Source organism: Lepidochelys olivacea (assembly GCF_965140295.1).
Source record: "Lepidochelys olivacea isolate rLepOli2 genome assembly, chromosome: 22".
In the NCBI taxonomy this organism is placed as follows: domain Eukaryota; kingdom Metazoa; phylum Chordata; order Testudines; family Cheloniidae; genus Lepidochelys; species Lepidochelys olivacea.
This window is the reverse complement of record NC_140432.1, coordinates 6,237,910-6,264,062: the sequence shown is the minus strand read 5'-3', so window position 1 is coordinate 6,264,062 and position 26,153 is coordinate 6,237,910. Positions and strand designations below refer to the sequence as shown.

Below are 26,153 nucleotides of genomic sequence, written 5' to 3'. Positions count from 1 at the left end.
AGCTCACGAAAGCTCATGCTCAAATAAATTGGTTAGTCTCCAAGGTGCCACAAGTACTCCTTTTCTTTTTGCAAAGACAGACTAACACGGCTGTTACTCTGAAACCAGTTTTAGAACAGCGCTTCCCCTCAAGGTCTCATTCTGCATTTCAAAAACAACCACCCCACTGAGATCCTGCTGGATGGAAGATGCTATACCAACATAAAAAATTACTGCAAGAACCTTAGGCTAGCAAAATCAGGCTTAAATTGTTCCCCATCTGAAAGAGTCCCTGCTTTGATACAAAAGCTACCACCAACACGCAGGAGATCTGGCTGTAAGCTAACATTTCGAGTATTTCAGAGTCTCCTTTAGAGAAGAAGAAAAACAAAACAAAGTGTATATGAGATTTGGCCAAGTTATTTGCCATATCCTGTAACTTAATCCTTAAAATAACTAACTGTACAATAGCATCAGTTGTATGTTGTTGCAAAAAAAATAACCAACCAGCAGCCATGGGAGGCCCTTCAAAACGTCCCTTTTTTTTGGATTAGTGTCTGGCTCCAGGAAAATAAGTCTGACAAGAAGTGTGGCAGGTAATTCAGGGAGGACTTGTGAGGCAATGAGAAGGCACGCACTGAACATAGTATCCCTTTGCTTCAGGGGCTGGGGTTGTGTAATACCACAGTCTGCATGGGTCATCAGCTACAGGGCTTGAATCTGGGACATCTGGATATTAATGTCAGAGTCTCTGCTGCTTATGCTAGAAGACCAGGTCTCCTAGCCAAGGCTGTAGCTGGCTCATCAAGGTCTCTAACCCAGCCACTGCTAGTGGGGGAAAAGCACCACACTTGGTAGGCGGGGCTTACAATTACATCTCCCCCTCCTTTTGGGGGAAAAACAGCAACATAATATTGCACAAATGATCTGGGAAAACAGGAAAACTGCGTATTGGCAATGTTCGCAGGTCATACAAAACTGATCAAGATAGTTAAGTTCAAAGCAGACTGTGAAGGGTTACAAAGGGATCTCACAAAACGGGGTGACTGGGCAACAAACTGGCAGATGAAATTCAGTGTTGATAAATGCAAAGAATGGATAATGCCCGATGGAAAACATAATCCCACCTATCCATCCAAAATGATGGGGTCTAAATTAGCACTTAAGAAAGATCTCGGAGTCATTGTAGATAGTTCTCTGAAAACATCTGCTCAATGTACTTCTTCATAGTGCACAGTGAACCTGTGAAGCTTGCTACCACGGGTTGTTCTGAAGGCCAAAAGTATAACTGGGTGAAAAAAGAATTAGACAAGTTCATGGAGGAGAAGGTCCATCAATGGCTATTAGCCAAGATGGGCAGGGATGCAACCCCATGCTCTGGGTGTCCCTAAACCTCTGACTGCCAGAAGCTGAGACAGGATGACAGGGGGACGGATCACTCAAAAATTGCCGTGTTCCTGCTCATTTCCTCTGAAGCATCTGGCACTTGCCACTGTTGGAAGACAGGATCCTGGGCTAGGTGGACCACCGGTCTGACCCTGTATGGCCGTTCTTATCTTCTTAACCACAACCAGCCACAAATATGGCCAATTAGACAAGACACGGGGAGACTTAGGAGACAGGTGAGTAGATGACCTGAACACCTGACAAACGAGAGGATTACTGTGCCTCTCATTGGATGTCTGTCAGTAGCTAGGTTTCAGAGCAGCAGCCGTGTTAGTCTGTATTTGCAAAAAGAAAAGGAGTACTTGTGGCACCTTAGAGACTAACCAATTTATTAGAGCATGAGCTTTCGTGAGCTACAGCTCACTTCCTCAGATGCATCTGAGGAAGTGAGCTGTAGCTCACGAAAGCTCATGCTCTAATAAATTGGTTAGTCTCTAAGGTGCCACAAGTACTCCTTTTCTTTTTGTCAGTAGCTACTAGCTCTGAACATCAACGGCTTCGTGATCACATGGCCGCTCGTCCTCTGTACAGTTCCTTCTGCTGCGGCCTGGTCAGCCACTGGGGTGGCCTGGAGCCACCTAGTGTCTGCTTGCTGAGCCTGGTCCTCCACTGGCCATGACTGGGTGGACATGTGTGATTTCCATCAGCACACACAAGACTGTGAGTGCCATTCTGGGTGTCAAGAGAGCTGGTGCCTTCCTTTGTTTGGTTTAGATTCTTCTGTTCCTTCTGTCAGCCTGACTGTCTGGGGTGGCAACAGTTCAAGATCTTGGTGTTGTCAGCCATTTCCCACCTGAGATCGAACATTCCCTCCCCCTCACCGCCCACCAGGCTTTCAGGATTCCCGCTCCCTCCAGAATGGAACATTTGCAGCTCTGGATGCAAGTCGAGGGCTTTAGCCAGTCTGACGTGATCCCTTTTCAGTAACCCTGGGTATAAACAACTTCCCCACAGGACTGCCTCTGCATCACGGGATGGGCAGGAAAATGGGCAAGTGGCCCACTCTCAACTTCGCTGGGAGGTCTTCTTCAGCTCCCTGCCACCATGTCCTCCCACACAGCCATCATCAGACCTTCCTGCTTCTATGTGTGCTGTCTACCTCCACTCGCACCTTCTGATCGGGACATTCCCAGGGCTCCAAACTTCCATGCAAAAGTCAGGATACTTTTCCATATGAACAACAAAATGGAAGTGACCTGTCTTGTATGTAGGAGCTAAGGGGATCCCAGCAGGGGATTCCAGAGTGTCATCAAGCATGTGGCATTCCCCCTCTTCCTGCAACTTTGGGGCTGGGAAGGGCCCCAGGGCCAGTTAACAAAAGCCAAGTACCTGTAAAAGTTAGCTAGCCAGCAGCCCCCTCCAGCAAACTAGTCAGGCTGGATAGGCAAAGTGTGAGCAACTCCATGTGGTTGTCCCTCCACTGTAAAAATCAAAGAGCGTCTACACACATTCCCTGTCTCCAACCACACACTGCTCAAGACTGTTGCCTTGCTGGTGTGGACAGGATAAGCCATGTTTAATACCCACTGTGTATGAGCTCTCACTGTCTGCCAGATGTGTAGCATCCTCTGCTAGAACAAGGGTTAAACACACCTCATATTTGCGGGGCAAACAGCGCCTCCCACTGGCACATAGTGAGCACACTGCAAGCAACTCACAGAGTTTCTCTCCCAAGGAGCAGCTGAGCCAGGTAACTCCGCTAAAGTGCACTAGTGACTTAAGATCCTCCTCTCCACCACCAACAGAACTGAGACCTGCCAAACTCATCTCATAGCTCCAGCAGCTGTAAAAAGTGATGCCCCCAAGCATGTCTCCAACTGGAAAGCCTCAAAGGGTTCATGGAGCCACCTGAAAAAGTCCTGAGGCAGGAACCAAATGCTCCTAATCAGAGAAAACAAAGAGGTGCAGTTTCCACAATCAGCAAAAGAGATGGCTAATTGTTACACAATCCTGGGATTATACAATCCTGGGAAGAAAGGAGGGGCAGTCAAAACTGTCAGCGAGGACGAGGAATGGCTGGGAGCAGGGACTACAGGAAGCAGATAATTACTTCTCCACTTCTCTTCCCTGGATTGAGTTTAAGGCATGTGACAATTTGCTGCAGAGCTACCCTAGCCTGGGATGATCTGTCCCTCAGGCCTCGACCTCTCAGCACTGGCTTTAAGAGGTTACCCATGTGCCAGGAGCCACCCTCCCCCTCCAGGGCAGGAACTGAAAGGCACACATGACCACAGCAGCTGAAGAAATATGCTCTCCCGCAGGGATGCCAGTTGTGGTTGGCCATATTCCTGGAGGTTTCATCACATGACAGAAGATTCCAGGACAATCCTGGAGGGTTGGCATCGCTATCTCCCTTCCTTACAAAGGGGGACCGTGAGGGGGGTCTGGTAGATTCGTCGACATAGAAAGACACCTCACGCTCTAAGGGTCCGATTCTGCAAAGTGGCTCCGTCCCCGTCCCCCCCGCAGCAGCCTGCAGGAGGCGCTTCACAACTGGCATGTTCGCATCCTAAACGAAGGCCCTCCCAAAAGATCTCTCCCTGCCCCATCCCCCATCCCCACTTGCAGGGGATGCTCTAGGAACCCATCTCACACCGCTCAGGCTGCACCCCAACCTCCCCTCCTCTCTCCCTAGCCACAGTTTGTTATTCAGAGCCCCAGGTTGCAATCAATCGATCCTGGACACATTCTCAGATCAGCCAAGTAAGGATCCATCTCTGGATGGTTTAACCTGGCCAGTCTCACCTTCCAAATCCCACCCTCAACAGTGGCAAGAGCAGCAGAACAGACCCAGTCGGGGAGCCCCTTCCACTTCCAGTTTTCCCCATGCCTGAGGTGCTGCATTTCACCAAACAAATGAACCTAATTCTTAGTCCCAGAAATGTCAGAACCTGCCTGTCCCAAAGCAAACCAAAGTAATCTGTTAGGTGCACACTTCTTGCGGTGTCTCTCTCTTTAAGAGCATGAAACACACACCCCAGCTTCCCGCACGTGTCTATTGTTCCCTAATGAGGACATGACCGCACTGTTTTGGGGGGGGCTGGGGAAGAGGAAGAGGGGATAGTCTTCTAGAGCAGTGTTTCTCAACCATCAACAAGTTGAGAAAGCAAGTCCCTGGTCTCAAAACACTGAGAAACACTGCTCTAGTGGATAAAGAAAATCTAGTCACTCAGGAATCTTAAAGGAGGGGTGGGTTCTTCCCAGCATTTCGTTTTTACAATTGTAGGTCTGACCAGGATCCTCGCTACAATGTGAAAGGATCCGACCACACCCCTGCATAAGGCTCCCAGGATCAGGGACAGGGCTATTAGACAGAGGGAGCTCTTGGGTTGACAAACCCCCTTCTAGCGGCTCGGCCAATCTGTGGATTCATCATGTTCCCCTGCCGCTTTATATGTTGTTTCCCTGACACGATTGCACTGAGACTTGGAAGCAAATCATTCACCACTGGCACTGCCTTGCAGTGAGGTATGGCTGAGGCCCAGTCCGGATTCATGGGTGATGAGCATCCCCATAGTCAATGGGCATTAGGAGCAGCCAAGGACACGCTGCATCTCGCAGGATCCAGCCAAACTGATCGTTTACTGTATGTGTCTTGCTCCATAGGTGTAGATGACATTTCACAACCATGTAGGAAGACAATGTTCCTGGCCCAGGGTACTGACAGTCTAAATTAGATATTAATTACTGGGGATTAGGAGCAGGCTGTAGGCGATAAACAATTAAAATACTTGTCAGTTGCACTGAGCTTTACAGATATCACCTAATTAATCTTCAAACCCCTCTGTGACCTAGGTCTAATCCCAAATTTATATGTATTCCTCTCTCCATAGCTTAATGAGCTGCAGAAACTCTTCCCCCTCCCTCCCCCCCCCCTCCGCACAGCTACAGAATGCATTAGGAGACTCATCTCATCCCATCAGTAAGAGCTGTTCCCACAAACTCAGCATCTCTGACAAATCCTCCAACACAACGTGGTTCTGGACTCACTCATCCAGTAATTGGAGGGGACAAGAGCAGAAAGGTTCCAGGCCCCAGGATATGGGTTGCCCCTAGAGAGACAGTGTGGGCCAGTGAGTGTGCTGTGGGCAGAATGAGGAGACCCAGATTCTATTCCTAGTGCTATCACCTCCTGCGTGAAAGTAAGAAATGATCTGTGGTGCCCAATAAGATAGCTGAGAATATAAGCAATGACTAAATCACTCTCTGTTACCCAATCTGGTGTGCCCAGTGGGATTGTTCTCTGCTCTGTCTGCAAACTCCTTGTGGTAGGGCTAACTTTAACGTTTCTTGGGGCTTAACCAATAAGAACCTCTGTGCTATTGCCACACTATAAAACAAGCAGAAGGAGTTGAACCTCCTGAGTGACCTCGGGGAAACTGAGGCACGAGGCAAGTCACTGACTTGCCCATCTGTAAAATGGGGGGGAATGCTCTAAAAAAATAATTTTCAAACAGTAGGATTTGTTTTAACAAAGTACTACCCCCATTTTACAGATATAGAAGCTACTGACCCTCTGTGCCTCAGTTTCCCCAAGTCCACAGAGCTAGTCAGTGGCAGAGCCAGGACATCCTGTCCCCCAGCCCTGGGCTCAGTCCTCTATGCAACGCTGCTCCCAGAATAAATTCAGAATTTTCATACAGATTAAAATATTCATATCTGAAGGTGTCACACAACAGAGGGTGATCTCCTCAGTTAATGGAAGAGGAACAAAGAGGAACAAAAGGTCACTGTACTCAACTCACTGGTAGGAAGGAAATGGAAAGCAGTGGTTCCAGCTTTCAGAAGGGAAATTTGTGTACATGAAAGGGAAAGTTGGGTTATTCTGTGAGATTCAGCAGTCTTCATGAGTGTAAACTCATCTTCTCGCATACACAGAGATCAACAGGATACATCTCCACAGAAATAGAATCATAGAACTGGAAGGGACCTCGAGAGGTCATCTAGTCCAGTCCCCTGCACTCAAGGCAGAGCTAAGTATTATACAGACCACCCCTGACAGGTGTTTGTCCAACCTGCTCTTAAAAATCCCCAGTGATGGAGATTCCACCACCTCCCTGGGTAATTTATTCCAGTGCTTAACCACTCTGACAATTAGGAAGTTTTTCCTAATGTCTAACCTACACCGCCCTCGCTGCAATTTAAGCCCATTACTTCTTGTCCTATCCTCAGAGGTTAAGAAGAACAATTTCTATCCCTCCTTGTTGTAACAACCTTTTAAGTACTTTAAAACGGCTGTGTCCCCTCTCAGTCTTCTCTTCTCCGAACTAAATAAATTTCTTCAATATTCCCTCATAGGTCATGTTTTCTAGACCTTTAATCATTTTTGTTGCTCTTTTCTGGACTTTTTCCAATTTCTCCACATCTTTCCTGAAATGTGGCGCTCAGAACTGGACACAATACTCCAGTTGAGGCCGAATCAGCGCGGAGTAGAGCGGAAGAATTACTTCTCGTGTCTTGCTTACAATACTCCTGCTAATACATCCCGGAATGACGTTCACTTTTTTTGCAACAGCGTTACACTGTTGACTCATATTTAGCTTGTGATCCACTATGACCCCCAGATCCCGTTCCGCAGTACTCCTTGCTAGGCAGTCATTTCCCATTTTATATGTGTGCAACTGATTGTTCCGTCCTAAGTGGAGTACTTTGCATTTGTCCTGATTGAATTTCACCCTATTTACTTCAGACCATTTCTCCAGTTTGTCCAGATGGATTTGGAATTTTAATCCTATCCTCCAAAGCACTTGCAACCCCTCCCAGCTTGGTACCGTCCGCAAACTTCATAGGTGTATTCTCTATGCCATTATCTACATCATTGATGAAGATATTGAACAGAACCAGACCCAGAACTGATCCCTTCGGGACCCCACTCATTATGCCCTTCCAGCATGACTGTGAACCACCGATAACTACTCTCTGGGAACGATTTTCCAATCAGTTATGCACCCACCTTATAGTAGCTCCATCTAGGTTGTATTTCCCTAGTTTGTTTATGAGAAGGTCATGCAAAACAGTATCAAAAGCCTTACTAAAGTCAAGATAAGCGCCTTTTGGTTTAGAATAATAAAATGAGAGAAAAGGAGATCTCTTTAAGAGTTCACAGTGCGTCTCCTCTGTGAACAGTCTGCACTGAACAGAATACAAAATGGCAGCTTGACTCTACAGACAACTATACCTTTAATTCTAAGGACTGCAATAACCGAAAACAGAATACGTAGCACAAAATCTTCAGTGAGGAGTAGAAAACCCAGTGGGATCTTTCCACTTTTAGCACCCTCCCTTGCCATAAAGATCCTGCGATGAGAGCTGTATTGCCAATTTATTAAACGGCGTGTGAGGCAGAAGAGAATCCACCTTCCCTTCCTGTAGCTGTATCAATTTTACAGGGCTAACAAGATAACATCTTCTCTCTATCACTCATTTCAGGAGGTGGGATTCAGCTGTATAGGAAGCGGAAAGGTGGCTTCTGGGTCCATTTTCACATGGAGCCACGTTTCTGACAGGTAGACTTAAGGGTGTAAGCAGGGCCCAGCAAAGGAAAGGAAGTGACCTGATAAAGGAGAAAATGCCACATGGTCAGGTAAACGTGAATGAATCCTACTCCTGTGAGGAATTCAGGTGCACATATTATAGATCCTACAGTACACTAGGGCCTGAGCCAGGTTCTGATTCAGTCAAAAAGGGGATTGCCTTTGACCCCAGTGGGAACTAGATTTGACCCACCTGGGATGTGAAGCAGAACCTCACTAGTTCTCCCAGTCTGTAGTGTGAGCCACTTCAAGGTAGCAAGTAATAAAATAATAAATAATATTCTCTAGGTCTTTTACACCCTTTCGTCCACAGATCTCAAAAGGCACATTTCCAAGAAGGTCAGTACCATTAGCCCCATTTTTCCAATGGGGAAACTGAGGCACAGAACAGACAATAATTTAGAAAGGCAAGGTAATGCCTCAAGTCACGTTCAACTCCTTCCGCTTGTTTTATAGTGTGGCAATAGCACCGAGGTTCTTATTGGTTAAGCCCCAAGAAACGTCAAAGTTAGCCCTGCCACAAGGAGTTTGCAGACAGAGCAGAGAACAATCCCACTGGGCACACCAGATTGGGTAACAGGGAGTGATTTAATCATTGCTTATATTCTCAACTATCTTATTGGGGACCACAGATCATTTCCTATTTTCACAGTTCACCTACAGCCCTGGCTGGTTTTCTTGGTTGTTACACAGCGGTCTAGGTTGTGTTATACAGTAACACAGGCAGTACTAAAAAAAAAAGAATACAGGGACCAGAAGAACTAATTTGTTAGAATTTAAGGGCTTATATATTGCAGTCATTACTATCCAAATAAATGGAAATCATTATCAACTTAAAATGTGCTTTTGCTAGACAACAGTTTAAATATTATGGTGCCTCATATGCAGCTGCAAATGTAGTGTACGGAATTCCATGCAAGACCCGACAACAGCATCCGCTATTAAGTCTTACTTGAACCATTTTATGGTGTTGATTATCAAGTGCCTGGGTAGTAAGAGTCCACTGTGCCTGCCCAGGCCCTGTCCATGCTACGACCGAGGTTGTGATTCGTTACTGGCCTGGCTAGCTCGAAACAGTGTTAGCGTCCACCACACCATGATTAAAACTAGGACTGGTTGAAAAGTTTTCCATCCAAAACAGGTTTCTGAAGGCAAATCAAGTTTTTGACTCAATTAAATTTTTACTGCAAAGTGCGCTTTCCGCAGGCAAATGCCAACTTTCCATCCAAAAACCCAAGCACCTGATAAGGGGAAAGAAGTTGTTATTTTGGTGTGCGGGCTGCCACGAGGCCTCGTCACAGTCCCATTCTTGTCCCCAGCTGGACGGCATCTCCCATGAGGCAACACAGCAGGGACTCCCAGGGTGCACTGCGGTGGCTCACCAAGAGAGGACCATGTTACACAGGAGACGGCCGTGCAGCCAGTCCTTGGTACAGGTGCATTTAGGCCATGCTCAGTTCATCTAGGAGCCAGGAGTCAGGAAAGGGGAGAAAAATTTCAAACATTTTAAAGACATTATTTATTCTTAGTCAGTCACTGAAAACCATTGCAGGGGTTTCCGAGCCAACTGTACCTTCAAACCTCACAGCAGGAATGTATTTTACCAGAGGAAAAATACATGAGTTATCTTTGTAAAGGGAAAACAAAGCTGTTTAACTCTTTGATTGCAGGCATTTTCCAAACAGCTGTTAGGAGAACGTGTGATGTTTTTATTGCACAATTGCAACTCAAAAGATAGAAGTGCGGTGCACTGTAATTGGGTGATACCGGACCAATGATATTGCTCAGGCACTAGAAAGATAAGTTTGGGGGGAGTAAATGGATTTCTTCTTTCAAAACTATCTCCAGGATTGCAACAAGTTAAACTGGCAAGCAGTGAAGAAGTGTTCATTAACAGAGAGCTCATTTAAAAACAAACAATCTCAGGGAATGCAGTTCTCAGAGAGGAGTACATAGAGGGAGCAAAAATGCATGGCAGGACTCCTGGGTTCCATTCCTGGCTCTCCCTCCTGGGACTTTGGCCAAGACACTTTTAAAAATAACTTGCCCTTCACTAGCATCTTTCACGGGAGACGCTCAAGGAGACGTCACAAACGCTAATGAATGACACCTCAGCCCCAGAGGGCAAGTGTATCCTGTAAGATAAGAGACTACAGAACAATCCACTCCACCGCAGCACGGCAGATATGACACTGCAGAGAACCGGCGCATGAGGCCCGGGCAGAGCACAACTCAAAGGCAAGAGCACTAGTGTAAAAGCCAGACACAAGAAACAAAAGCAGAGAGAATACCACTCGGAGCTTGGCTTGTTTAGCCTCGCACAAAGAAGGCTCAGAGGGATCCGGTGGTTTTGTGTAATGCATCAGAAGTGTCAATTTCAGAGAAGGTGAGGAGCTATTTAAGCTGAAGGATAATGCGGGCTCAAGAACAGATGGGGCAAACTGACCATGTGTAAATTTAGGCTGGAAGCCGGGAAGCAGCCTCTGGAACAAGCTCCCAAGAGGAGCAGTGGAGGCAACAAACCTCACTGGTTTTAAGGTGGAGCGGGATATATTTATGAAGGAGATGATACAACAGGGTTGCCTGTGATAGCAGGGGACTGGACTTGATAACCTAGGGAGTCCCTTCCAGTCCTGTGCATAGTCTAGGTTTCCCCACCCCCATCTCCTATGGGGAGAGACTGGGCAAAACAATGCATCCCTCACAGCCTTTAGGTGTGCACTTGTACCTAACCAGGAAAGCTGTGACTAAGGGCCCGACCCTGTAAACACTACCAGGCATAGTGCTTAGTCCCTGTGGGTGGAACTCCAGAGTAAGTGATACATTCTGTAGCAGAGCGTTCATAGTTCAGGTCCTCAGTAGGTCACAGAGCAGGAAGATAAGACTTTCCCCAGGGGAATCCAGCCTTCAGAGACACAGACACGTGACCTGGATGAGCAGGGTGTGCGCACATCTCCGAGGGCAGAATTGGGCCCAAGGGGTGAAAGTGATCATACCAAGAGGGAGAGAGTTGGAGGAGAACCCAGACGGCTGCAGACATCGGCCCTCCTGGGATGCCCTAACCCAGCCAGGCGATGAGAGGTCACGTGAGGGAGTCAATCATTTTAAAAAGAAAAAGGCTAATGTGAAAACTGGCACCTTTGTCGTGGCTGGGGACTGAGCCGGGGACGTCCGGGGCTCACAACACGTTACAGTTTGGGCTGAAGGAGCGATTTAACTAATCTAGGAGCTGTAACAGATTTATAGCCTCTATGGATCAGACTCAGAGAGTGGCACGCTGAGCGGTGGATTACATGAACTTAACTCCTCTCCTTTGGGCTTCCCACTGCATCCTCTCCTTGTGCCCATTGCTCAGCTCTTCACGGCAGGGGCTGTTTTGATTCCATGCTGAGGGTGGCATCAGAGATGCTGATGCTGCTCAGAAAAAAAAAATTAGTAATTCCACTAAAAACAGACTGTGGAATCTCTCTGCAAATGAGGCTTTTATGTCAGAACCAGCACCTCTGAGCCACATGCCGGGGCAGCCAGCTTGCTGCAGCGGGGGAGTGGCAGAGAGAAGAGGAATGACAAGTAAGCCTAGGTCACACCAGAATCAGTTCCCTGTCTTCTTTGTCGGCAGCTAGAGAGTCCTGCCTACAGTAAATGCTGGGAGAGCCAGAAAACACTCAAGGAACTGACAGCACAGAACCCAACCACCTAAGAGGAGATGCCAATGCGCAGTCAGAGCACAGCGACTCTGCTTTCCGCTCCGAATACCTTTATTAGCTTTATTCACCAATAATCTTCAACCAGACAAAGTTCAGCCGCCTCTCACGGAGCCACTTAAGCCGCTTCCTTCCTACAGGCATTTGTTTCGGTGTGAGGGAGGGAGTCATTTCAAAGGTGGAGACACAACTTTCCTGGATTTAGTCCCATGAGCATGGCCATTTTGAAGGCCGTTTTCCACAGTATGAACCAGAGACTCATTTAGTTTTCCCGTCCCCTGTAGAAAGACAAAGCCCTAAACACGTGGGAAACCTGTCCCACACATGGGGGTGTGTACTGCCCCTGCCTGGATAGGATGAATCAGACTCCCTGAAACTTAGGGGTCTTTCCCTCTGTTGCCTGGAGGTTTGAAGAGAAGTTATTGTATCCCAGCGTTACTGATGTTTAAGGGAAATTCCCAGCTCCATGATCACAGAACCATAGGACTGGAAGGGACCTCAAGAGTTCATCTAGTCCTGTCCTCTGCACTCAAGGCAGGACTAAGTATTATCTAGACCATCCCTGACAGGTGTTTGTCCAACCTGCTCTTAAAAATCTCCAATGATGGAGATTCCACCACCTCCCTAGGCAATTTATTCCAGAGCTTAACCACCCTGACAATTAGAAAGTTTTTCCTAATGTCCAGCCTAAACCTCCCTCGCTGCAATTGAAGCCCATTGCTTCTTGTCCTATCCTCCGAGGTTAAGGAGGACAATTCTTCTCTCTCCTCAGCGCTTTCCACATGAGCAGGTGCCAGGGCTCTTTCACAGCAGTACAGCAGGAAAAAAGAGAAACGCTCATCTCGCATGGCTTCAGAGAACGTGGCTGCACACCTCCAGTGGGACTCAGCCTGATGAGAAGGGTAGAAAGTGCATGTTCAAGACTTAGTTTTTTGCCATCTTTCTCCAGTACCTTGGCAACCTCACTTGGGGCTGGAGACAAACTGAATGGCTCCAACTCCTCCTGCACTGTCGCTGTAAAATGGCCTCTCACTCACCGGCTGTTTGAAGGGCTGAAGTACCCTTGTCATTTCTCGCTTCCTTGCTCCAAGAGTAGACTGCAAGTGGTAACTGGGAGTATGGTCCAGAATTTAGGTTAATGCATTTCAGGCACTCCTGATGCACCCAACCTTTACACTGACATTTCTGCTACTCTTCAGTGGTTCACGTACCGGGTCCTGGGTAATAACCTGAGAGGACACCACATTTCTAGAACTCACCTGGCTCTTTATTAAGAGAGCTAGTTACAGAGATTATGCAACTGCAGCTAGCATTCTAGCCAAGTGCACAGAGATGGACTTCTCGGTGCCTCTTCCAACCTCTTCCCTTTGGCAACCTGTGTACCTCCTTCCAAGTTCCACACAGGCTGCTACGGTTAGTAGCACTGCCCCTTTGGCCTGAGAGCTTAGGCAATATTCAGAGCCTTGCAAGATTAGTTCTTTTAAGAGGAGAAATGGAGGATGTGAGTCAGGTACATTATTTAGCTCTACCCTATTTATAAGAAATGTCCACAAACTCCTGTTTCCAGTGGAACCAAACAGCAGGAAGTTCCCTTGCTCAGAAATCCCCATGCCTGCCTTTGCATCGAGCTCTGTGCCCAAGGAGCTCTGCAAGTCTCAGGCCATGCTCACAACTGCTTCTCTGTCTGCTGGCTTTCTGCCTCACACACATACCTTGCCAAACAATCCCCTATCCCCTGCATTTGCAATCAGGGAACTGCTCAGCCCACACAACTATAGCTTCTGATCAGGCCTTGTCACGAGGCCTTGGGTGGTCATTTCCAGGTATCACTACCTAAAGGGATTTAATTACTCCTGTTATTTAGCCTGAAAGCAGTATTCTTAGCATACCCATGGGCACTAACCAGATCTGCAATTGTCTATAGATCAAAGACCCGCTTGATGGCAGCCATTTACACCTGACAGCAAAACAGTAGTTCCTTTCACACCTGCCCTCTACTTCATGCCCTCTTGATGCTTGCCCCTTCTCTCTGCCATCCAGGTTAACTTTTTGGCAGGGGTGAAGACCAGGCACCACTGTATTGCCCTCCATACCAACATGTATATTTTGTAGCTTCCACACTAGATGCCACTTTTAAGCACCCAGTCATGAATGTAATTCTTTCATTCCCGCAAACGAAAAAAATTCAGTGGTCAGGGAGCAATCTTAGCCACACATAGCACAATCCTGTTTTTTCTCAGGCATTTACAGGGAAAAGATCCTGGGACTTGGATAAATGGGGAAGAATTCACAGGACTCCTGGGAAATAAGACCAACCTTCAGTTACACAGAGGTCAGATAAACTGGATTATGTCACAGTTTTGTTTTCACTTTAGAAAATAAGAGATTGCAAAACAATGCCAGTACAATAAGATTGCTCAGCAGGTTCCCAGTGAGAGGTAGATCTCTGACAGTCTAAAGAAACCCAAACTGTGGCACTTGGAGCAAAGTCTTATCAGGGAAATGTACCAAGCTTTGTCTTTCAATGATGGAAATGAGACCAGAGCAACAGGGAGGAATCTGAATTCCTGAGACACACGGTAATTGACAAATATAGTAAGCACCCCGGACCCGCCAGCAGGGAGAGCACCAAGGCTGGGCTGGAGGCCAAAGGCACGAGGACCGTTCGATGCAATCAAAGTAGAAAGCAGCAGTGAGGTACGTGAGCAAGCCACCGCCGGCAGAAGAGCAACACACAAGGATGGGCAAGACACTGAAGTGCATGGGATTCTCCAGAAAAAGGGCTAGCACTGAATCAGAGGGGCAAGTTCTCTGACCTGTGCTTCACTGGCACAAAGCCAGTCCAGGTTGGCAGTGTCCCCAGCTAATGGCTGACCAGCAGCCTACCTGAAATGAGTCTGGCAGGTCTCAGTCAGGTCCCTGGCAGACAGGCCTCTACCACAGGTGGCGGGTGTAATAGGACAGGGGAGGCTAAGCCCCCCTAAACCAAGCCCTGACCCCATTCAAGCTGCGCCCTCTCCCCCAAGCTGGGGTTGGCGAGCGGCCCTGTGCTGGGGCCCGTGAGTGGACCAGAGCTGTTTGGCCAGGGCTACTCCAGCAGTATGGAGGGCTCGGGGCTCCGGCGAGCGTCGGGGGAGCTCTGGTGAATGGGGCTTGGGTGGAAGGGGTGGGGCTGCGTGGCTAGCCTCCCCGAAGGGAGGGGGCACTCATACACTGCCCACGGCCATCTACCATATATCGCTCAAGCCACCAATCACAAGTGACACCCCCTGCGGGCAGGCTAAGCGGAGGCAGAGGATTGAACGGGCCACAGACACTGCACTATGCTCTTGCTCCTCAGGGTGGCACTTCTGAGACAGGACTGAGGCCTGCTGAGGTTTGTCTACACTGCTGCTGGGAATGACAGCAGCCCGGGAACACAGACTCAAGCTAGCACGCTAAACATAGCTGGGTGGACGCTGGTGGAGACTCAGGGCAGCCAGCCAAGCTCAGACCCAGGGAGTCGGGTGAGCCGGAGCCACCACCCGAGCTGCAGCGTCTACACTGCTGTTTTTAGTGCACTTGCTCGAGTGGGTCTACCCAGGCCAGGAGACTCACTCCCAGCTGTAGTGCAGACGTCCACGACTGCCTGGAGGACGCCAAGGTTGCACTTCCAAGAAAGTCAGTGGTAGGGCTAGAGATGGAATCCAGCAGCTCCTAGCTCCAGGTCTCCTATTCAGATCCCTCCTCTCTCTGATCAAAGTGCAAACACCTAGCGCATGCCAGCAACGCTGCACCAAGCAGAAACCGCCTCCCACAGAACACAGAGAAAAAGGAAAAACAAAACACTACAAGAGGAGTTAGAAGCAGCGCTAGATCGAGACAGAGACAAAGCAATGCATCACTACAGTCAGGACGAAGAGGAACATTCAAGACAAGCACATGCCTCTGATCAACCTAGGGTGACCTGATGTCCCGATTTTATAGGGACAGTCCCGATATTTGGGGCTTTTTTTTTTTTATAGTTGCCTATTACTCCCCACCCCCGTCCCGATTTTTCACACTTGCTATCTAGTCACCCTAGATCAACCCCTATTAAAAAATTAAACAAGAAACTGAACCAAAAAAGACCCTTTTCCCCAACATATCAAGGGGCAGCTTTACTCGAACACTACTGCTAAAGTCTGTTTGGAATACATCCTGAGCCAGGGTCGAGATCCATTTTACAACATCTTAACAGTCAGTTTCAGTGCGTTACTCCCAATTTATACTGGCATCCCAAGAGGAGAATCAGTGCCTCTGTTTCTAAAAGTTCAGCAATCAGCCATTTAGCAAAAAATGGCAGCTTTTAAGTTTCTGATCAGCTGCTTACTTGTTCTTTAAACAAATGTAGAAAGAGAAAGTTGCTTAGATGTGGTTACATAATCCACTCCACTGCGTATGCAGAAAAATTTAGTCAAAAATTTAGTCTGTAACGGGAGCTCAAAGCCTTTGACTGTCATGCACAGGGACCATGGAGATAGGACACAAGATGGGGAGGGCGCTGAGTTATTACAGAGAATTCTTTCCCCGGTGTCTGGCTGGTGGATCTTGCTCACATGCTCAGGGTCTAACCAATTGCCATAATTGGGGTCAGGAAGGAGTTTTCCCCCATGTCAGACTGGCAGAGACCCTGGAGTTTCCTCTACAGCATGGGGCACAGGTCACTAGCAGGTTTAAACTAGAGTAAATGGTGAATTCTCTGTAGCCTGAAGTCTTTAAACCATGAGTTGAGGACTTCACTCACTCAGCCAGAGGTTAGGGGTCTATTTCAGGAGTGGGTGAGTGAGGTTCTATGGCCTGCAACGTGCAGGGGGTCAGACTAGATGACATAGATGCTGGAACTAGGGTTGCTGCTGCACCCCCGGGCTTTTGAAGTGATTTCCATCATATACAGGGTTTGCAGTTTGGGTTTACAGCACCCTTCACTATACAAATTGTTCCAGCACCCTTGCTGGATGATCACGATGATCCCTTGTGACCTTAAAGTCTAGGACTTAAATCAGAAGAGTTGCTTGCAGTTTACGCTGTGAATGGCAGAGCAGTTGACAGAGTCTGTAATTTGCCTTTTTTTTTTTTTTAAATCAAGTGGCTTTTCAAAAGTGCTGAAGCACTGCAGAGCTCTCACCACCACTGCCCATCAGAGAAGAAACTAATTTCTAGAAATTAATCATCTCCTCTTAATTATTAGAGCTAGACAGGGAATGACTTCCCCATCTCAGGAGAGTCTGAGATTTCAAAACATTTTCTCTGTCTCAAATCAGGATAATCTCAAAAATATTCATGAACCAATAACAACAGAAGTATTCGATTGGGTCAGTCAAGACATTTTAATTTTAATAATTGCACAATATTTTGTGTCGACGTTGACCTTTTTATATTTAACCTTTTTTTAGTAAGAGGTAACTAAAATATAAAAATAAACAAGTATCAGTAGGAACCAAAAAAAAAGAACCCCCGAAACACTTTTCATGTTGAAAACGTGGAAACAGGATGCGCCACTAATTTCAAAAATTCTTCAAAAGTTTCATAAAACCAACCCTTTCATGCAAACAGCTTCAAGAATCCCAGCAGCCCTGTTAACACCTTGCTGAGATTCAGAAGAAGTAGCAAATGCTGGTCACTATATTCTCGAGAACGGTAGCACCTCAACACTACAGCTGTATCTACATGCACTTACCCTGCCAAGGAAGAGGAAGTCTGACCCAGGCACCTGCTGGCTACTGGGCACTATTTCTGTAACCATCACTATCATAGGCAGCTGGCCGGGTTTGAATCCAGGGCTTTCTACACAGAGCTGTCCCCACTGAGCTCAGGACAAGTCCATTTTAGCAGCAGGCAGAAACAAGTGGTCAGAACAGTCACAGAAGGGGCACATGCAAAGACACTAAACAGCGGGTTGCATACAAAGTAGCAAGCAATGCCACCCCACCAGTGGGGGCACGAGTGAAGACAAGGCCTTGATCTTTTTTTAATCACCTCATCGTCTCACCCTGCTCATGGGCAGCCAGGCAAATTGTGCAGATTTTGCACAGTTCCAAGGCAGAGCCAGGTGCAGCTCCTCAGTTTAGGCTTGAGTTTTCTTTGACAATTTGAGTTAATTCCAGCCCAAAACATGGAGGAAAAGTTTCAGGGAGGTGCAAAAGTGGCATGAATTGAAAGCCAAGGAACATTAGCCCAGCTCCGTCCCTGACCACATGCTGCATCTATAGTAGCCATAACCAGGAAACCTCCCCCTGGTGGCAGCAACAGCGGGAATGTTACAGCAGCTGGGACAAGGGCATTTTTACCACCATAGTGGCTAACCAGGTGGGGAAACTGAGGAACAGAGGGATTAAGGCCAGGGTTTGCCAAAATTAGCCACCTGAACCTAGTCTCCTAAATCTGTATTTAGCTCTAAATAAAAGTGACCTGATTTTCCAAGATGCAGAACACCCAGCAGCACCCATTAAACACTTATAATTAGAATTAAGTTATTTGTACCAAGGAAACCCAATCAGAGACTAAGACCCCACTGTGCTAGGCATTCTACCTCCCATCCCGGATACCATTCATGGGAGTGAGCTGGCACAGCAGCCCCATGAAGAGGCCCCAGAAGAGACCCCAGCACTGAAGACGTCTCCATGCTTTGCTCTAACCTAGTGGTTCTTAATGTATTTATCACGGAGGGCCACATATGTGGGCCGCAACCAATACTACCTGTATGGCTCTGAAGATGTCATAGAGCCCACAGCTCTGTGCTGATTAGGCCACCAGCAGCCTGCGGGTTGAGAACCACGGCTCAAACCCCTGGCATATGCGGCAATTGATTGAATCTGCATCCATGTACCTCAGGACAGAATTGTAAGATCTGTAGGTAAAAGTCATGGCACTTACTCATTTTTCTATTGACTTAGAAGCAAATGTCTCTTGGCTGGGAGCAGCTCCCATCTAGGAGTGGAAGATCGGGTCAGAGGGACCACAGCACTAGTCCATACCCATCCTGAGAGCAAGTGATCTGCCTGAGGTGGAGTGTAACTGCACACTGCCTGTGATAAGAGGCTTGTCACTTGAGTTACTTAGCAGGAGGAAGGGAAGGGGTGGGCATTGGTTGGTTCTGTGAAGCATGATGTTGTCAGCGACAACGATCAGGAAAATACCCGGCCAAAGCTGCAAAGCCACAAACGGAAAGAGGCTGACACAGGGCTCATTGCATCAGAAACTAAAGTTCTAGTCTGAATGAGATCACACGGCCACAGTTCCTGCTGCTGAATCAAGATGATTTAGTTGGGGATTGGTCCTGCTTTGAGCAGGGGGGTTGACTAGATGACCTCCTGATATTCAGTGATTCTATGACCAGCTTAATTGACAACCAGACACTCTGGCCCAGCCCCACAAAGAATCAGCAGCACAGTTAGCAGGGATGCTGCTAATGTTTTGCAACCAACTCAGAAGCTCCGGCTGTTGCAGAAGGTGGCTGCCTACTTGCTCAGTGGTGTGTGTGGGAGTGTGTGTGGGGGTGCATTAGGCCACTGTGCCCCAGGCTGCTCAATACTACAAGGGGACATTCCACCCCCACCCCAGCCCAGACTGCTTCTAGACCTGATTGCCAGGGAGCAGGGCTCTCAGCTCTGGAGCTCACACCCCTCAGCCAGCTCCACTGGTCCAGCACAGCCAGAGTTTGCGTCCCTTCACCAGGCCTGTTTGCGCCAGCTCTCACAGAGGGTGGAGGGCCCTGTGAGCTTGGGGAAGGCCCTGGTCACCTGGAGGGGAGGGTGTCTGGAGGCCATGCTCTTTCCAGTCACTGTTGTCAGTTTGAGGGTCTCCTTTAATGCAGCTAAATGCACCAAGAGGGTTCTGAACGTAGGGAGAGTTTAAGCGTACATGCACTGCAAGGTGTAGGCAGAGACAACAGATCCTGTGACCCTACCAGCTCAAACCACCACATGCACAGCTGGGCCTTCTGGGATACATCTGACATCCCAAGTGTGACGTTCCCCTGGTGTTATCTGGGCCGGTCATGCCAATCCTCGACTCTGGGAGCCAGCCTTACCCTGCCCTGTGGTGAGAACTCCCACTCCTGGGCTGTTCATACACAGCCTCTAGCATGTAAGATGCTCCCAGTATGAGTGAGGACTTTTGGCCAGCGGCTGCTTGGATTGTGCAACCAAATGACACTAGCCAATATCTCCAGTCCCGGACACAACTCAAGGAACCTCCGTCTTGCAGTATCCAGTTATGACCACTGGATGCAGCAAGCTTATATGAATTCATCAATTTAACAGAGAAATTGATATGTACCAGGCTTGTTATCCCAAGGGGAGTCTCTAACATGCTTCAAAACAAATGCACTGTTTCAGGTAGAATAAACAAACAAATTTATTAACTATAAAAGATAGATTTTAAGTGATTAGAAGTCAAAGATTAACAAGTCGGATTTGGTCAAATGAAATAAAAGCAAAATGCATTCTAAGCTGATCTTAACACTTTCAGCGCCCTTACAAATTTAGATGCTTCTCACCACAGGTTTGCTGGTTGCCCTTCAGCCAGGCTCTCCCCTTTGATCAGCACTTCAGTAGCTGGGTGGTGGTGTCTGGAGATGGAGGTGGAAGAGAGAGGAAGAGCATGGCAAATGTCTCTCCCTTTTATCATGTTCTTTCTTCCCTATTGGCTTTGCTCCCCATTCAGGGTCAGGTGAGCATTACCTCATTGTAGCCCCAAACTGACCGAGGGAAGGGGGGTGACTCACTGGAGAGTCCAACAGATCCTTTGTTGCTGCCTAGGCCAGTGTCCTTTGTTCCTGTGAGGCTGGGCTGGGTTTGTCCCATACATGCCCTGATGAGTTGCGAACTGCCCCTCTGTTCCTGGAGAGTTTTGCCTGGGCTTGTTTTAAGCCACGAGGACACATTTTCAGCCTCATAACTATATACATGATATTACAACCTATAACATTACTATAACAACAATGCTCAGTCATCATGAGCCTTCCGAAGACACCCAACATGACAAACTTTGCATTGGATACCACAGAATCATATTGTAAGGATGAACATGGGGGTGAAGGTTGTTCCCCTGAGATACAGTGTCACACCAAGCCCTTAGAAGCCCCCTGCCTCCAGTTAGCTCTATAGTCACCCAATCTGTCTGCTCCATTTTCTTTTGGCTCCCTCCACGTCTCCTTCCAACGCCCCTTGCCAGGTCTCCCATTGTGCACGCCCTCTGCAGATCTCCTCATTAGAGCACTCAGAAAAGGGCTGCAAGGCCCAGCTGAGCAGCTTGGCCCCACAGAGCATTCCACCATCCAGGCACACCCAGCTAGAGCAGCAGGATCGTGCCCTACACCAGTGGTTCTCAGCCAGGGGTACATTATCCCTGAGGCTATGCAGAGGTCTTCCGGGCATACGTCTACTCATCAAGATATTTGCCTAGTTTTACAACAGGCTACATAAAAGCACTAGCAAAGTCAGTACAAACTAAAATTTCATACAGGCAATGATGTGTTTGATTTGCTTTATGTACTATACACTGAAAGATAAGTACAATATTTATATTAAATTGATTTCTTTTGCAGTTATATGGTAAAAATGAGAAAATAAGTATTTTTTCAGTAATAGTGTGCTGGGACACTTTTGTATTTTGATGTCTGATTTTGTAAGCTACTAGTTTTTAAGTGAGGTAAAACTCAGGGGTACGCAAGACAAATCAGACTCCTGGAAGGAGTTCTGTCGTCTGGAAAGGTTGAGAGCCACTGATCTACACATCACAGACTAAATAAAGCCTTGGGCAGTGAATGACTAACATCTAGCAACCCAGATTCCACGACTTACCCCTAGGACACCAGTCCCACAGTGTGACTGACCTTGGCATGAGGAAATGGTTCCTCTCCTTCACCCCAGCCAGAGTTTTGCTTTGTTCAGTCTCATCCTATTCCTCTAAGCTCTTCCTTTCCAAAGCACCCTGTGCGATCCCTCTCCTTCCCTCTTTAATCAGCGTGCATGGCGCTTTGCAGAACTTTACGAGCTGGCTAACACACTACGGGCACAGCAGAGACAAGCCAAGGCCCTGGAAACCTGCATTGTTGAGATCTGGCATGTAGCTTGCAGTTTGTTTTCTTGTATGCAAGACAGCAGGAGAGAGAACAAGAGGCGGGAGGGGCTTGGAGCAGGGAGACGCTGGTAGGCTGGTCCAGACAGAAAGCAGTAGGCAAGGAGAAGTGGGGACATGAAGAGGTGGATACGGGAGGCATAGGGGGTTATGAGGAGGGTCAGAGTAGGAAATCAGGACCGTTATAGGAAGGGACAGCAGCAGGATGCAAGGTATGAAGGCAACAGCAGCCTGTCACATGGGGCAGCATGAGCTAGTGGTTAGAGCACAGGGTCAGGAGACCTGGGCTCCAGACATGGTTCTATTGCTGGGTGACCTTTGGAAGCCACTTTGCTCTCAGTATGCCCAAGATCACCCCCATCTGAGTGAGGTGCTTTGGGAACATCAGACGAGAGGCACTAGATGTGGCCTGTATTCTGAGCATGCAGACTCTGCTCCCCATCCACCACTGAGGTGACGCACGCTTGACTCTCTCCTTTGTCAGGAGCCCCTCTCCCTTGGCAGGACTTTCCTGGCATGAGAGTTACCCAGATCTTTATGCACTGTTCCCCACGCATTGGTGTTGGGGACAGCCCTTCCTGCCACACTGAAAGTTCCCATCTTGTTTGCACCCACCACCACCTCAAGATCGCTTCTCCTCCTCACCACCTCCAAAGCATCTTCCTCCCTGCACATCACGTTCCTTCTCACCCCCGCATCCACCCCACATATTAGCTTGGAGTTCTCACTGTTTTCATCCCAAACCAACTCACTAAGCAGCTCTACCCCACAGTACCTATTAGCGAGCTTTTCCCTGCTGCTTCGTCCAAACGATCATAGAATCCTAGAATCTCAGGGGTGGAAGGGACCTCAGGAGGTCATCTAGTCCCACCCTCTGCTCAAAGCAGGACCAATCCCCAACTAAATCACCTATTGGCCCTACATCAGTCAGACTTCTCAGGCAAGTGATTTCCTCTGGTCCCTGATGGGCACTTCACATGTAACTACCTGGGTATTCTTTGCTTCCAGCCCATCAGCAGGCATTGGAGCCATTTCACAGGGGCACTTGCTGGTAGTGCAGTCAGCAGGTCCATGACTATATAATTCAGGCCAGGACTTCGGGAAAGCCCGAGTGGTGATGCTAGGTAGTACAGCCATCCTGGGAGCTGGAGAGGATGACAAGATCTGTCTGCATCCAGCAGCCTCAGTAAAACACCCCCTTTATATTCATTACAGCCAGATTCTATCGCTTCTCTATTGCCAGGGACACTGCATTGCCCAACCCAATTTTAAGTGTGTTTGTTGAGAGGAAAATGCCTCACTGGACATAGCATGCAACAGCTAATTGCCTGGGCTCCAACAGGCCATGTGTGTTTTCAATTGCTCCTTAGAGGAAAAGCCTGTAGAGCAGCAGAAAGATACTCCCCCATCAGCAATACCAGCAGGTCAAGCCATTCTCAGCAAGGCCGCACCAGCTCCTAAGAAAGAGCAGGCTGGAGTGTGCAGCCTGAATGAGGAAGCCTTCCCTGGCGGCCATGGGGAGGATGCATATGCCTTTGGTGAGAGGCCGGGACTGCCCGATACTTATGATCGATCAGTCCCATGTGGGGGCTGTCTACCTCACAGGGCAGAGCCACCAGTTTAAATGAAAAACAAACACAAAACCTTGCCCCTGACTAGCACCGCCCCAGCGATGGGACAGTAACCTCAAAAGGAGGCAGCCCACTTCCCTTTCCTTCTCATTTCTCTTTATCTCCACCCACAAACCACTTCCCTTATCAACTCAGTCCCAGGAGCTGCACACATGACTGAGCAGACTCAGCAGGAGAGGGGGACTCAGGACACCTGGGCTCCATTCCCAGCTGGTACTGGTTTGCTCTTTGGCCTTGAGCAAGCCACTTATCACTGCACCAGATGCCCCATAGGGGAAGGGATCCTTATGCTCTTGTGTCAAGCAAAAAGGTGCCATAGAAGCACAGTGGCTTATTAAGCAAGGAAACCTCTCAGGAGCCACAGTCAGAGGAGGTCCTGAGAAGGGTTGGGGCCTTGTAAAGAAAGCTGGTTTGATTTACAAATCAATCATGCTTAGTGTTTGCTACTATATTATCAGTACGTTCCAAACGCACGCGCATCAGCGCTCCCAAAATATGGAGCCATGGAGGGAGGCAACACAGATTAGCTCATGTCACCAACAAGTCAGCAGGTTGCTGTGCTGGACTGTTTCTGGTGGTGTAGGAGGATTCTAATGCACATACACAGGGTTAATAGTTGCATAGTTATACACACAGCTGCATGCCTGCATTGAGTCTAGTCCATTCAAACACTTCACAAACCTCCTCCCAGATGCTCTGATCCCTTAATTTGCCATGCCCTCTTCCTGACAAATCCATCCCATGCAAGACCCCAATGGACAACTTTCTTTCTTCCCCACCCACCTCCCAAGATTTCTGAATTTCCAATGGCTCTTAACAGTTCCTCCTGCAGTGGAGCATCTAGAGCTCATTCATACGTGTGCATGCCAGCGACCTGAACCCTCAGCAGAGACACCCTTTCACAAAGCAACAAGTAAACAGGAAGAAACTGAAAACCAAAAACCAAATTGTATTTGCAATAGCGCCTAGAGCACAAATCTGAGGGGTTATTTGTGGACACACAGATCTGCAATGCCCCTGTCCAAATATCCAAGTGCGACCATTAGCCATATACTTAAAGGGGTGACACATTTAGAAAGACAAGGTGGGGCAGGTGACATATTTTACTGGACCAATTTCTGTTGGTGAGAGAGACAAGCTTTCACGCTATACAGAGCTCTTCTTCAGGTCACATTTAGAGGCCCCCAAAATAATCTCTGTCCTGGTTTTAGGGCTCCTTTTCCCGAATAAGCACTGATCTACAAAATCAATGCAAAACCCGCTTAAATAATAATACTGATCTATTGCTAATATTCGAATCCAGCAAGATCACGTTTTCTGAGTGCCAGAGCCTAATGAAAACCAAACTCGTGTGTGTGTCTGTCCATCCCATTCCTGTGATTTCCTTTTAGCAGTAAGTTCCACTAACTCAGCATGCACCTCGTTGTTCTCACATGCCTTCTACTAGCTCCCCCATTAACATTAGTTTCAGAACCACTAGAAGCTGTTTCCTACACCAAGCAGCCAGTGATGCGATGCACAGATTAGACACAAGTCAATACATCACCCTTCCTGAGTCTCATCTTTTCCATGCCTGAAGTTTGGTGGTGGCTGTTTATTTTACCCCCCACCCCCTTAAGAAGTCTAGATAACCAGATACCCCAAAGGAGCCTATCAAAAAGACCTGCAGCATTTCTCACTAGATCCTTCTAGTCTTAAAATCAGAAAAGCAGAGACAGAGGTCCAAGTTCAAACACATCCAGAACATTTCAGGCACAAGAGGCTGCTCCCTGCAGTGCTTTAAAGGTGGGTCCTGGATCAGCGGTGGACAAGAGCCCAGTTTATGGGCGCCTTTTGTTGCGGCCTTTAAATCCGCTTTCGTTTTATTTTTAGCTCAGGAGTAAACAAAAACAAAGGCAAAACAAAAACCAGACCCGCATGCCCCTCCTGGGTTTGTCCCAGGCAGCATGTCGATTACACCCCCACCCACCCCAGGGCTGCAGCCAGAGGAATGCAATTGACCAATTTCCCCCTGTAAAACGACTAACGCTTGGGGTGGGTTCGGGTACAGGGACTTATACGCATCCCCCCCACGGTCTGCTCAGCTGAGCTGCTTAAACTCACCTTCAAGCAGCCATCCGGGTGCCTAGGGGGAGGAGGGGGCTGCGATCCGCTATTTGCTGGCCAAAGGCGTCTCCAAAGGGAAGAAAGGATTGTAATCCGAATTGTGCGGGGGGCTGCAGGGCTCCCCGAAGGAAGGGCTGCAGAACGGAGCTGCTTTGCAAAGGAGGGAGGGAGGGATGCGAAATAATGGCACGATATAAAGTTACCATGAGCGGGGAAGCGAGGAGCGTGGGCTGGGGCAAACGGCTGAGGTCGGTCCGCCCCTGCTGACCACGCTTGCGCACAGAGCAGCTGGCAGCCGAGGCCAGCTGTGTGTGTGAGAGTTGGGGCGGGGGGAGCAGGAGGGAGATGCCAGGAGGGGGTGGGGGAAGGGGGTTGATCCTGGGGAGGTTGGCGCACAGAGGGGTTCCCTCCCGTCCCCGTCCCCCCGCCCGCCGCCGCGCTGGGTGCATGAATGAACAATAGGCGCGGAGGGAAAGGGCTGCTCCCAAGATAAGAATAGCCCCATTCATAGCTGTCTCCCTTTCCCAAGGTCTCCGTTTACCTCTCTCCCAAGGGAGCCGGGGGCTATTGATCTTTTTTCCCTGCTTTGGGGTTGGAAAAATGATAAATCTTTAAAATGCATCCGATCTGAAGAGGGGTGTGGGGCTAACAGA

At 48.3% G+C, this 26,153-nt stretch overlaps 1 protein-coding gene across 7 annotated transcripts in view; it reads right to left on the bottom strand.

The window, feature by feature from the left end:
* The window catches only part of ST3GAL4 (ST3 beta-galactoside alpha-2,3-sialyltransferase 4), a 188,093-nt gene extending 162,460 nt beyond the window's left edge, over positions 1-25,633 (bottom strand). For 4 of the 7 annotated variants that reach the window (XM_084611834.1, XM_084611835.1, XM_084611837.1 and 1 more), the window contains exon 1: positions 25,498-25,633. The gene's annotated coding sequence lies outside the window, so the exon portion shown is untranslated. The remainder of the gene's footprint in view (positions 1-25,497) is intronic. The other 3 variants (XM_084611836.1, XM_084611838.1, XM_084611840.1) reach the window with 2 other exon arrangements.
* Between the last annotated feature and the right edge of the window lie 520 nt (positions 25,634-26,153).